The following is a 12,017-nucleotide window of genomic DNA, read 5'->3' on the forward strand; positions in this document are numbered from 1 at the left end:
TCAGTGTATTGAATAATTATTTATTTTCCTTTTGTGAGTCATGGCAAGAGACAGCCTTTTGAAACTTACCAGCACATCCTGTGGATGACTATGTATACACTTTACATATTGTATTAGAAATGTAGATGTTTGTCCTTGTTTATTTAAATATACTACAAGATAAGCACTAAAATAGCAAAGTGACAGGCAAACTAGCAATGCCTAAATCAATTTAATTCCTAAAACATTAAATGCTTTGAATACAAATTTCAAAATTTCTAACATTACTTTTATTGCAAAATACATATAAAACGTATTTGCCTTTCCGTTGCTGTGCTACCACTTTGGGACTGTGATCCCTACAAGCTCTAGAGAAATTACTCTGAGCACCCTTCTGCAGTTTTCAGAAGGCAACTATAGTGAACTACCCATGCATAATTAGTTCACCTTAGAACTAGCTATTTTTGAATTTGCTTATTCTTTATTGGCATTAAAACTAGAGTTACATCTCTAATAATGCAAACAGGTCAGTCCTGGTGGCAGAGGGAAGGACTCTCCAGGCCCCAGAAGGAAGCAGCAGTGGGAGAGCAAGTGACTGAGACACAAAGCTGGCCGTGACTTCTTGGTCTTTCTTTCGAAGCATAAGTAGCGCTTTAGTAGTCTGCTGAAGGCCACTTCTCGTTTCTTTGAAGGAAAGTGAAGGACAAATGATGGTGGGGGATGCCACCTCGACCTTGAATGGGGTGAATCACAATGTGAGGGACCTTCGGCCTGGGAGACAACCTTACTCCCCTCGGGGGAAAATGCTTCTCCCCTTTCACAGGAGTGTTACTGCTTCTGTTCCCTAGGAAGATCACAGTGGGGCACCTCCAGCCAACGTCCTCCTGAGGCATTGTGCCCTGATGGGAGGTGGCTGAATACAGATGGCAGGGAGGTTATCTCGAGTCAATGGTGCACCCATCTTCTTCTGGGAATCAGATGAACAAGCAGAAAGAAGTGGAGACCCTGCCTGTTATCTTGCTTGGACAGGCAGGGAGGCAGAGCTGACAAGGAAGCTTATAGCTATGTAATGAAGTCCTATCAGTAATGGGTAAACTTCATCAGTAATTTTCCAACTATATTTTAATGCCCGTTTGTTGACCGTGAAATTTCTCAGAACAATAAACATCTATAAGATTACAAAAAAGTTTCCCAGTAGAACCTCCTCATCTTGAATGGGGTTTTTTGGGGTTTTTTTTTGTTTGTTTTTTTAAGAGCTTTTCCCCTTGTTGATAAATTAAAAACTCTTGTTCAGGTGGATTCACAGCAGTTCTAACTTAAGAGCTGCTATCATCATCTCAGTCTGTCAGGAGCATGTCTCTCTTCCCTTTCATCTTTCCATAATCTTCCATTGTCCATCCCTGTCAAATGTCCGTTGCTTGTTGCAGATAATGAAGCCTTCTCCTAACCAGTTGCTCCTCTGTTCTCCTGTTGCAGCTCATACCCTCCACTGCTATCAGAGATGCCAGATCCCACCAGCCTCTCCTCAGCTTCCTTAAAAACTCTTCATCTCTTGTCTGCTTCTTACATGCCGTTTCTCCTCCGGCATCAGCCCGCAGATCCACTGCATCATTCTGGCCTGTAGGAGCCTTCTCTTCTGCGGCGACTTTAGGAATTGCTTAGTAGAACAGGGCAGCAGCACCAGGAATTAAACATTCATCCTTTCTGTTACAAATTTGAAACCTGTCACTACACGGCTACTAGCTTTCACTACACTCTGTTATCTCCCAATTGTTTGCTGAACTCGCCTACGCCCTGTAACCAGCAATGTGCCCTCTACAGGCAAGGCCTGTCTTTTCACACCGGTTTTCCCACACCGGTAGAGCACAGTTACCCTTTGCGAAGGTGAACACGTGAAGCTGTATCGGCACCCAAGTTTTATCGGTAACCACTGGAAAAGTTGGCGAAAGCAGCCTCCCGGGGAGGAGAGCTGCCCTCAGCTGGCAGGAGGCGGTACCCCCCCCCCCCGCTCCTGCGGTTCTTCTTTTCCTCCTGCAGTGACCCTTCGCGCGGGGCAGGTGCCGGCGAGTCTCCGCAGGACGTCGGAGGCCCGAGGCCGGATGCAGGCCCCGCCAGCAACCGCCTCCCGCCCGCCCCAGCTGCCCGCGGCACCCGAGGCCGGGAGCGGCCGCCGCCCCCGCCCACCGCAGGCCCGGCCTCCGGGGCGGCCCCTCGCGACGCGGCGGCGGCGGCGGGCGCGGCCGGGCGAGGCGGGAGCCGGCCGGGGCGGCGCTGCGGGCCCCGGGCGGGCAGGGGGAGGGGGGTGGCGCGGAGCCTCCTCCCGGGCTGTCCTTCCCCGGCCGGACGGAGAGCGGCACTGTGTCCCCGCGGCGCACGCTCCGCCGGAGCCTCCCCCTCTCCCCGGCCGCCGCCGAGCAGCTCCCCACGCCCTGCGTCCGCCGCCGGCGGAAGCGAGCGAGCCGAGCGGCGGGAGGTAAAGGCCGGCGGGCTCTGGCGCGGAGCGGCGGGACCGGGGAGGAGCCTCGCCCTCCCCCTGCTCCCGATAGGGTGCGGGGGCCCGCGCTGTTCGCCGCGGCCCCCCGCCATCTCGGGGGCGGGAAGGCGGCCCGTCCCCGCTATCTCGGGGGCGGAGAGGCGGCCGGTCTCTGCGGCGGCTGAGGGCAGCTTCCCCCCGCTGGCCAGCAGGCGGGCGTGCGGGAGCCCCCCCGGCCGCCTCCCCGTATCGCGGCGGGCCCGGTGGCGCTGAGGGGCCCGTCCCCAGGGCGTCACTGGAGAGGAGTTGCCTGCGGGTGGGAGGGGAGGTGGCGGGGCGGGTGCTGCGCGGAGGGCCCGCCCGCCAGCCGGGGGCCCGGCCAAGGGTCACGGGTCCCCGCTAGCGGCTCCCCTGCGCGGGGAAGGGGCCGGGGGAGCGTTGTCGCTAGCAGCGGGGGGGCCTCTCGGGCTGAGGCCGCCGCTCGGGCCTGCCCTGCCCTGCCCGGGGGCCTTCCTGTGGGCCTCGCGGCTGGAGCTGCCGCTGGGTCGCCGCTCCCCGCCGCTGTGGTGAACGCTACGGGCGCTCCTCAGCGTGAGGCGCCGGCTGCCCGCCCTGCCCCTCTGGTGGCTCTTCCTCGCCCGTCACCGTGTAAGCGCGCTCGGCGGCGGCCCAGGTGCCCGGCCTTCCTGTCAGAAACACCGGCTCCTGCCCCCCGCGGCCCCGGGGAGGGCCCCGGCCTGTCCTGCCGGCAGCGGCGGCCTGTGTGGCGGCACCGATCGCTGGAGGAAGTGGGTGGAAACGCTTCGACTGTTTGTCCTGAGCAAACTATGCGTAGTGCCTGTGAACTTTAAAAAGCATCTCGCAAAGCATAGAGCCCCGCAAGATAAATTCACCCCGTGCGAAATGAAATAAAAAGATTTTTAGTAATTTAAGGGGATGTTCGTTTTGAACAGTCGAGAGCTGCTGAAACGTGTACATCGTGTGGTTATATAAAGTTGTGACTTTTCGTAGTGTAGTACTCCCACGTGCTTTGGACACGGTCTGCAGTTTGCTGATCAAGTGCCATGAGATCAGAGGGCCTTCGGAGGAGCCTGACTTCAAAGGAGAGGAAAAACCCCTATATTCACTATTACTTTTCTTAATTCTTACTCCAAATAACTGATAACGGTTTGACTCTTAAGAGACACTTAAAATGTTTTTATACAGTGTCTTGACAAAGTTTAGTATGCATCTGGAGTCTTTCGGTAGGATGTTGCAGTGAAAGATGAGAATAATTCATATAGGACTTAGGCAAAAAACCTCCAAAAGTATTTTGGATATTTCAGGTAAAGCAAAAGAACAGAATCAGGTTGCTCTTCATCCATTTTGCCTTCACTGGAATAAAAGCCTTAGGTAATATGTCTTGGGATATGATTGGAGAACCAAAGGTTGAGATATAAACCTGAAGCTAATTACAAAAGTGCAGAAAAGTTTAAGAATGGTATACATTTGTAATCATGAGTGTTTTAGCCCTGATTCATCCGGGGTACAGTCACCATGAGTAGGGTGGTGCTTGCTTGTGTCATGTGTTTGCAGCACTTTCAATTTGCAGTAGTTTGTGTGCCTAGATGATGTGAAGAGCTTGTGAAGGAAATTTAACAGTATCAAAGCACATCTTAAAAATCCAGTAATTTATTCTTTATAGGTTTTCTTCTGTTGTGTTTTGGTTTTGTTTTTAACTGTGGAGTTGCCCTGATTTTTTGTGGTCCTGTTTATACTTTGTGGTATTTTTAAGAACTCTCCCCCTGTTGTATTAATGCATTTCAGCTGGGGAATACACTGATGTAGAGGGAAGTGAGGTTCTTGATGTACCAATGTGAAAGTGCAATAGTACCTGACAAAAATGTTAGCCGAGGCATGGTGTTAGGAAATATCCATGGTATACTTACAGCTGTTTCAGCTTTATGGTGTAGGTGGATTGTCACCTGTGATTTTGTCTGTTTTACAAAAGAGAATTATGTTATCTTGAATTAGTGTATGAACATGTTGTAATAGGGACTTTAGGGGGTTGTAGTTCTGTGGTGTTGCATGGTCTCTTGCCTTTCACTCCTATTTGTGTACTGATTTGTAGTCTATGCTAAATGGCTGATGTAATCAGTCTAATTATTATTTTAAATAGAGTTCTTCTGTGTGTGAATTTAGCTCTGGTAAAAGTTCCTGAATTATTAATCCTTGAGTTTTAGGAAGTTGCTGCCTTTGTTTTTCTTACAGAGGCTCTGCTACTATAAAAATGTCAGTAGGGCATTAATTAGCTGACAGTTACACTGCCTTTCTGAATTAAGTAAGGCCGTACATTGATACTTTCTCCTGAACCCAGCTGTGGGTAGGGAAGAGGTTAAGTTTTCCAGCTGTTTCTTCTCAAGACTCCACTGGGGATTTTCGATCTACCAGTGTCTTGGTTTATGTAACTGATCTGTGTTCCATCTGAAAAATTGCCTGTGTTAACTCAAATGACCATTTAAAACTATTTGAATGGACCTGGCTGATGTTTTTTACAGTCATATAAGGTGAACTCATGTGAACTACTTTCTGAACGTAAATGACAGGTTTAAGTCTCTATCAAGTAAGTAATGACAGTCATTTGATGGCTGTAAGCTTTTCATTGATGTACCTAGATCAGGATGAGGTCATCTGGCTGTGGTTTACATTAAGCTGAAAGTAGTTTTTATCTTTTTAATAGCTGTGTAATGGCTGTATGTGTGCCATGTTCAGCTGGCCTAGTAGCTTCAGCAATGGAAATGCATCTGAACATACAAAGTAGATACAATTGTCCTGATAGGTCTGTGTAATGTAGTTTCCAGCCTAGGACCTGATACGTGATTTTATTTTTTTTCCCCAGAAAATATTTAGGATGTCTACATGAATAAGCTGTTCTCATTCCTGTCTTGCTTTCTTCATGTGGTTTGGTTTCTTGCTTTTTTTTTTAAGTCATAATTGTATGATGCATCTTGAATCAGTGTGAGTTGGCTAAGTGTATTGTGTGTCACTATAGTATGTTCCTGTTTCGGAAATTCTGGAGTGGTTCTCATGTTGCTGTTGTATGTGGACCACAAGCAAAGTTCACAAACTGCTTTATGTCTCTTTCCAACCTGACTTCTCAGCTTCCTGATGTGGCTGCAACTGTTCTGAGTTCACTGGTTAATAGATAACACCTTGGTGAAAAATCTGGCTTATGTTCCAGCATACCTTGTGTGTTCCAGCAGTCATGATCGTCTCATCAGCCTCCTGTTCTTGCACGTGCTTTCTGCAAACCTGAACACATCTTCATTTTATTTCTGTACTTGAGCCCACGCTGACGTTCAAAAATTTCTTGTGCTTCAGCTTTGTTCCAGTGTGCAACAAACCTTCATTTAGAGTCACAGAACTGAAAATTGTATGAGGCTGTTAGAAGGGAAGTGGCAGCTGGAGATCACCAGAGTGCAGCACTGTATGTATGCGTCACGGACTTGAAGGTCTTAAGCAGACCTTCAGGTAGAAAGAGATTATACTGCAGAACGTTGGTTAAACAGTGCTGCCTTTGAGTTGTTCTGTGTATCACTCACGAGGGAAAGGTGTGGAGCTGAGAAGCCTTTGTATGTGGAAGCACCAGAACCAAGGTCTGGTCACATTGCAGAAGCCTTGTTAGGTGTCTACATGGGTCTGAAGATTCGTGCTCTGGAGTCCAAGTCTTTGACAGCCACTTCCCTTTGTTCCCAGCCATGTTAGAGTTGCAGCATCATCTGTAAGAAGAAAGTAAACCCGTCTTCTTTTGCATCAACAGCTAAAGCAAGCCAGGATTTGTGGAAGTAGCATTTGCATTTATTGCCAGCCCTGACTGCTGCCATTGCAGAAAACTCTAAATATTCTTTTAATGTTCTGCTTTTCCTTCTTCCATAATGCCACCTGCATGTGCCAGCCCATAATAATAAGCACCACCTGTGGTCTTCAGTAATACTCCTCTTCTACAGTATCTTCTAATCTTGATGGAACCAGTCCTTACCCTCGCTGCTGCCCTTCTGATGGCTTTCTAAGCACTAAAACAAATGCTTATCCTTTGGCCAGGTCTCAGTCACAGGAAGAAAAACCAACCAACCAAAATCCTTAAGAAACAAGAAACAGTAATATAGCAGAATACAGCAGTATTAAAATTAACCTCATTTGGAGAGTCTTGCACAAGCTTTATAATGTTGTATTTTCCTTTATCAGCCTCAACTATTCTGTGCATTAGACTATATCGTAGTTTCTTAGCCAGATATTGCCAGAGTTGCAATTTATAAAAGATTACAAGCTATTTCCAGCAACTCAGAGAGGCTCCAAGTCTTGAATTACAAGATCCAGGCACTGCTGTCTGTATGAAGGCTTTTCAGAGACGGGTATGAAAGTTCATCTGGAGAGGATGTGAAAGGAAATTCTGTTGTGCCGAGAAACTGTAATTCTGCAGAGATGTGTTACTTGTATTCACTGCCCTGCAGCCTGACTTTTGGACAGTCTCTGGAAGCGTGGTGTGGGCAAGTCTCTCCAAATACCCGCGTGTTTTATAATGTGGAGCAGGAATACAATCTTAAGGAGTAGTACTGATGGCAGGTGTGAAACTGCAGAATCACCACCATAACCACAAGTCTGGTCTCCTTTGTTGTAGCCTTTTACATTACTCTGTGGGCTGGGCATAGGTCTCAGCAAAGCAGCTGAGCTGTGTGGAGTCTACACTGGGGGCCATCCAGGTAGCCTGAGAGCTCTGCCTCCTGGAAGATCTCCCCTCAAAGCTGAGTTCAGCATGGGTATGGTAACCCTTACTTCAGCGCACTCGAGCAGGGCTGTGAGCTGTATGGGAGGCTACCAAAGAATGTAGGAGGGAAGCTATAAAAGGATCTGATATCTCTGAGCTCTCCTAGGGCTGGAAAGACATTTTACAGATACTCTTATTATTTTCTGGGGGGGAAAAAAACAGAACAAAACAACCCCTAAAACCCCATGCAACAACCATCTCCAGCTAAACAAGGAAAACAACTGCTTCTTGATTTTTCTAGCTTGTCAGGCTGCATATTTGCATGCTCCATAATCCCAAGGCTGCTTTCTTTTTTTGCCACATCCCAAGTTTTGACCTTCAGCACACAGTAAAAGGAAGGTGAGTACAAAAGCAGTTCTTACCAAGCAGACCTGGTGCTGGAGAATGTGCTTACTGGTGACTCTCTTCCTCCTACCTCACTGCTTTAATCATGTGCACCCAGCAGGAGATCTGCCTGTCTTTGAGAGTGCCATTCTGGGAACTTGTGCTCACCTGTACGGAGGGTCTCGAGTAAGAGCAGCTTCCCAGCTTAAAAGGAAACTCTTTGATGTCACCTGTCAAACACCAGTTGACTGCCACTGCAGGTTGACTTATCATGACATGGCATGTGGAGAAGAGCCTTTGAGTCCTTCCTAGTGAACAGGGCTCTGCTCTTCCTGAAAGTTGTATTTGCTTCCTAAACATCTACTTTGGATGTGTTTGTGCTGGTTTTGTAGTCTTGAACTGTGTGTATAGTTGATGGACAAAGTTTTTGTTTCGTACTCAAAGCTAGATTTATTTTTTGCAGCTGCCTCAAAAGAATCTGCTTGGTCCAGGCCATACACCAAGCTTAAAAATCACAAAAGTGGAAAAACACCCTAGCAGACAGATTGCATAAAGCAATCTGCTTTATTGAGACATATATGTCAGTGTCTTGCACTTTGACAGAAGTTGATGTGAAAAAGAGGACCTTAGTTAAAACTGTTGAAACAGCCAAAGCCTTTGGGACAACCAGTGGGAATAACACTGAGCAGGAGAGGGAAAAGAGTGGACAAGATGCTTGAAGTGTTTTTACAAGCACTTTGTCTCTAGCTGGGTATAGATTTTCACATTAAATAACAAAGCATTTAGGTGGCCTGTTCTGTTGCTAACTGCTGGCAGAAATGGAAGAACACAAAAGGCTCCCAAACTGTCTCCTTTGCTACTCTTACGCGTATTGAGAAAAATCTGCAGGAAGGCATTTCCTATTTTTTTCTTCCATTTTTTACCTTCTGGTTTTTAGAGAGGGGACTCAAATGTTGTCCAGAAAGAAGAGTTTCTTGTTTATAAATACAAATAGGAAGTACGATGTTTGGGTCTCAGTTTGATTTCATTGGCTGCTTTTTTCTCTTGTGCTTGTATTTAAATAACTTGCTCCATTTATGAGAATTCAAAGTGCAAGTGAGCAAATGTAGAAATAACCTCTATATTTTAATGCGTGTGTGTTAGTAGAGCCTGATTCAGAAAGCAGAAATCTGAGGAGTGAAAATAACGAAGCATTACACTGTTATCAGGTACACTTCAGCCTTTTTGTTCTGTTCTAGGCTGAATTTATATTCAGAGATGAAATGTTCTGTAAAATTGCTGAATGGCTTTTCAGCCTTTCCTGGTGTGGTTTTTGTGAAGCCGCATGTTTTGAGAGTGGGGTGAATAGCGTTCTCTGCCTGCAACCTGTTCTTTATTTACTTTGTAAATTTGGATTCTCATCATCATGTTCTTGCTTATGTGAAGTGCTCTGTTTGTTTTGATGGCAATTCTTAATGCTTTGGAACAGTGGAATGAGGTTAGATGCAAAATGGGAGACAGGTTCCTCCATCTCTTGTGAAGACTGCTATAAAATAATTGAGCCATCAACCTGGCGTGTTAGGAGTGCAACAGAATATTTGTTCCAAATTCTGTACCAGATTTAGGTGTGTATGCTCAGTGTGGGGTTTTTTTTGGTTTGATGGTTAGCTTGTTTTTTTAAAAATTTATTTTAGTTTGATTGAAAGCACAAAGCTGTTGTCAGGAAAGTGAGCTCTAGGCTAATATGTACAGGCTTTGAGTAGAGCCAACATCTTTGGTGTGTACACAGTGGATTAGGAGTTTGCAGCCACTTCGATGAACAGAAATGCAGTTTTTTAGCATTGGTAGGGCATTGCAAATTAGTATTGTAAGTAACGTCTTCTGATTTTGATGTACCAGGTTGTCTTTGCTTAATTCACCACATGACAGAACGAATCTTTTCTTGACCGGCATGGATATGTAGACCTTTTCAAGATGGTTAAGAACTGTGGTGAAGAACCAAGTGGAATGACAAGTGAGAAAACTTACTTTTATTCCGAACTAATTCTGCTGCCATTATGTTATTTCTTTACCTGATGTCAGTCAGAGAGATCAGTAGCTGAAATCAAGTAGGCATTCTTATCCTTAGGAAAACTTATATTTGAGCTCAACTTGGCATGTTGGGTACTTTGTCAGTAAAATGTTGGCTGTGCTTAATCTACTGAAAACAGTTATGTGTATTGCTCAGTGTTAAAACTTTGCTTAAAGTTGCATGGTCTGTGAGCAAAATACCAATTTTAATTTGTGTTCTGATCATTCCTTTGTCAGGAGGGAACATCCATTTCTGCTGACAGCTGATTTGTATGTTTGAAAGTATGGTTTCCTGACAGAAGAGTGCGTTATATTTTTTAACAGCAGATCTTTATGAAATATGCCATCAGTGGTGGTTTTGGAAAGATGAGAAGGGACCCACTGCAGGGCAACTCAATGAAGCTGAAAATGTAAGTTCTATGTCATTAATATTTTATTTGAATTACAAATACAGATTTGGGTTTTTTCCAATCTCCAGCACGTCAGTATATGTGTGTGTTTTTTAAAAACTAGGAGATTCAAATGAACATTACATGATAAATATTTTATGTATTTTGAAATTTAAAAATTGTTTAGAACCCCCCCAACCCAACAACAAACCAAAATGAAAAACCAACACCCCCAAAACCCACCTCTTTTATATGTATGGAGCTAACTTCTTTAAATTGGTCAGAGAAATTGAAAAATGTATACAAATCAGGCAGCTTTGGTCAGATTGGTTGAATGTTATTGGTTGAATGTTACATTGTGTCAAGGTTGGAGACTTCCTTTTTCCTTCAAAAAGGAAGAGAAGTAATATTGATAACTTATTTGTCATTTGAACTTGATCACAGTTAAACCAGAAATGTCCCATGCTGCTGAATGCTTTTAGTAAACCTTGAATACTGATTAGAATATTTTTCTGCTCTGTTTGCTTAAAAAATAAGTTCTCATAATGACTTTGAAAAATTGTGTTTACTGCTGGTTGTTTCCCAATGTGTATCTCTGATTTAAAGAGCTTAGTGAATACTTTTGGTATCAACTATCTAACTTAAAAAGTAGTTTAGTGTATTTCTTCCTTTATTCTGTGTTCTGTCTCTTCTTGAATACTACCTGTTTCCTTCTCTTCCTATACTTGAGATTATATGTGTAATAGGACTTGTAGTCAGTCCACTCCACTTCAGAATTTTGACACATCTTGAAAATGCAAGCTTCCGTGTGTGCTTTCTAAGATATCCCAGTGTAAAAGACATACGAGATGTGTCAGGCCTTCATCAGATCTTTATTCAGCAACTGCATATACATTATGATATTACACTAAAAATGAAACAATAATGCGTATCTCAAGCCTGAGACTTAAATTGTTTTTCCAGAAATTCTAGAATAGTCAGATGGTGCCTAATATTGTTTATAGTAAAAATACAGTTATTCAACAATATATAGCAGTACTTAGAAAGCATAGCTTTTGCTATAGAAAACAAAAGATATGTAGCTGGACACATTTTATGTAGTCTCAGTGTAAACGTGACTCACGCCTTTTTCACTTAATTTTAGAAAATGCATTTATAGCCTGATTTTTTAAATTTCTTCAGAGTTCTAGGAGAATTCTTCACAGCAAGTTTACTGATAAAACTACTGGTTGGCAATGTGATGGCATGTGTATGACAAGTCTATGTTAGCAATTATTTCCTAAAATAAATGAAATCTTAGATATTTTAAAAATAGCAGATTTGGTTTTGGAGGGTCTTGGGAATGCTTTTGTTTGGATGGTTTAAATGTTTTGGATTCTTTAGATTATGTGTCATAAGAAAGAGTACACTTTGAATTTTTCTAAGGACAATTTACAATTAAGTTAAAGTTGCAATTTGCTTTCCCTGTATTGAAGCCTGGAGGATTTTTTTTTTTTACATTTTTTTTTTCCCCTTAATGTGAGGAGTCTGACCAGAATGGTTAGTATACTCCTGCTATTTTGGATTAATTTCTTCTACGGACAGTTGTATTAATGAAAGTAAAATGGAACCTTTTGAAAAGTGTCTGCAAGGGAATTCCTTTGCAGTAAGTGTGGTGATTTAAATTCACTCTATGCTTTATGGAAGAATTTTCTTACATATTTTCCTAAGACTGTAATGCTTCATCAGTTTAGGTATGAGAGTGCAAAAAATGGAGAGGGAGGGACTTAAAAAACTTGCATGTTCTTCCTCTTCTGTATAACTGACAGACACTTTGTATTTATTGGAAACATTGGTCTACTTACTTTCTTCCCCCTAGGGAATTATAAACACATTTTTAGAACTAGTTTATGAAACGATTGGTTTTCCTTTCACTGGAAAGTTGAATGTTGTTAGTAAAATGGTGGGATTGAGACTTGGAATCTTGGTCCATCTTCTTGCTGTGCCAGGTTAGCCACTT

The 12,017-nt window shown here is 43.9% G+C and overlaps 1 protein-coding gene across 10 annotated transcripts in view; it reads left to right on the forward strand.

Annotated features, from left to right (window-relative positions):
• The first annotated feature begins 2,205 nt into the window (after positions 1-2,205).
• N4BP2 (NEDD4 binding protein 2) overlaps positions 2,206-12,017 on the forward strand; it is a 43,124-nt gene continuing 33,312 nt past the window's right edge. For 3 of the 10 annotated variants that reach the window (XR_012623060.1, XM_074822381.1, XM_074822384.1), the window contains exons 1-3: positions 2,207-2,452; positions 9,459-9,573; positions 9,867-10,039. The gene's annotated coding sequence lies outside the window, so the exon portion shown is untranslated. Of the gene's footprint in view, positions 3,241-5,070; positions 7,596-8,644; positions 8,789-9,458; positions 9,574-9,866; positions 10,040-12,017 lie in introns of those variants that run through there. The other 7 variants (XM_074822375.1, XM_074822382.1, XM_074822383.1 and 4 more) reach the window with 6 other exon arrangements.

Source organism: Strix aluco, chromosome 4 (genome assembly GCF_031877795.1).
Source record: "Strix aluco isolate bStrAlu1 chromosome 4, bStrAlu1.hap1, whole genome shotgun sequence".
Taxonomy (NCBI): domain Eukaryota; kingdom Metazoa; phylum Chordata; class Aves; order Strigiformes; family Strigidae; genus Strix; species Strix aluco.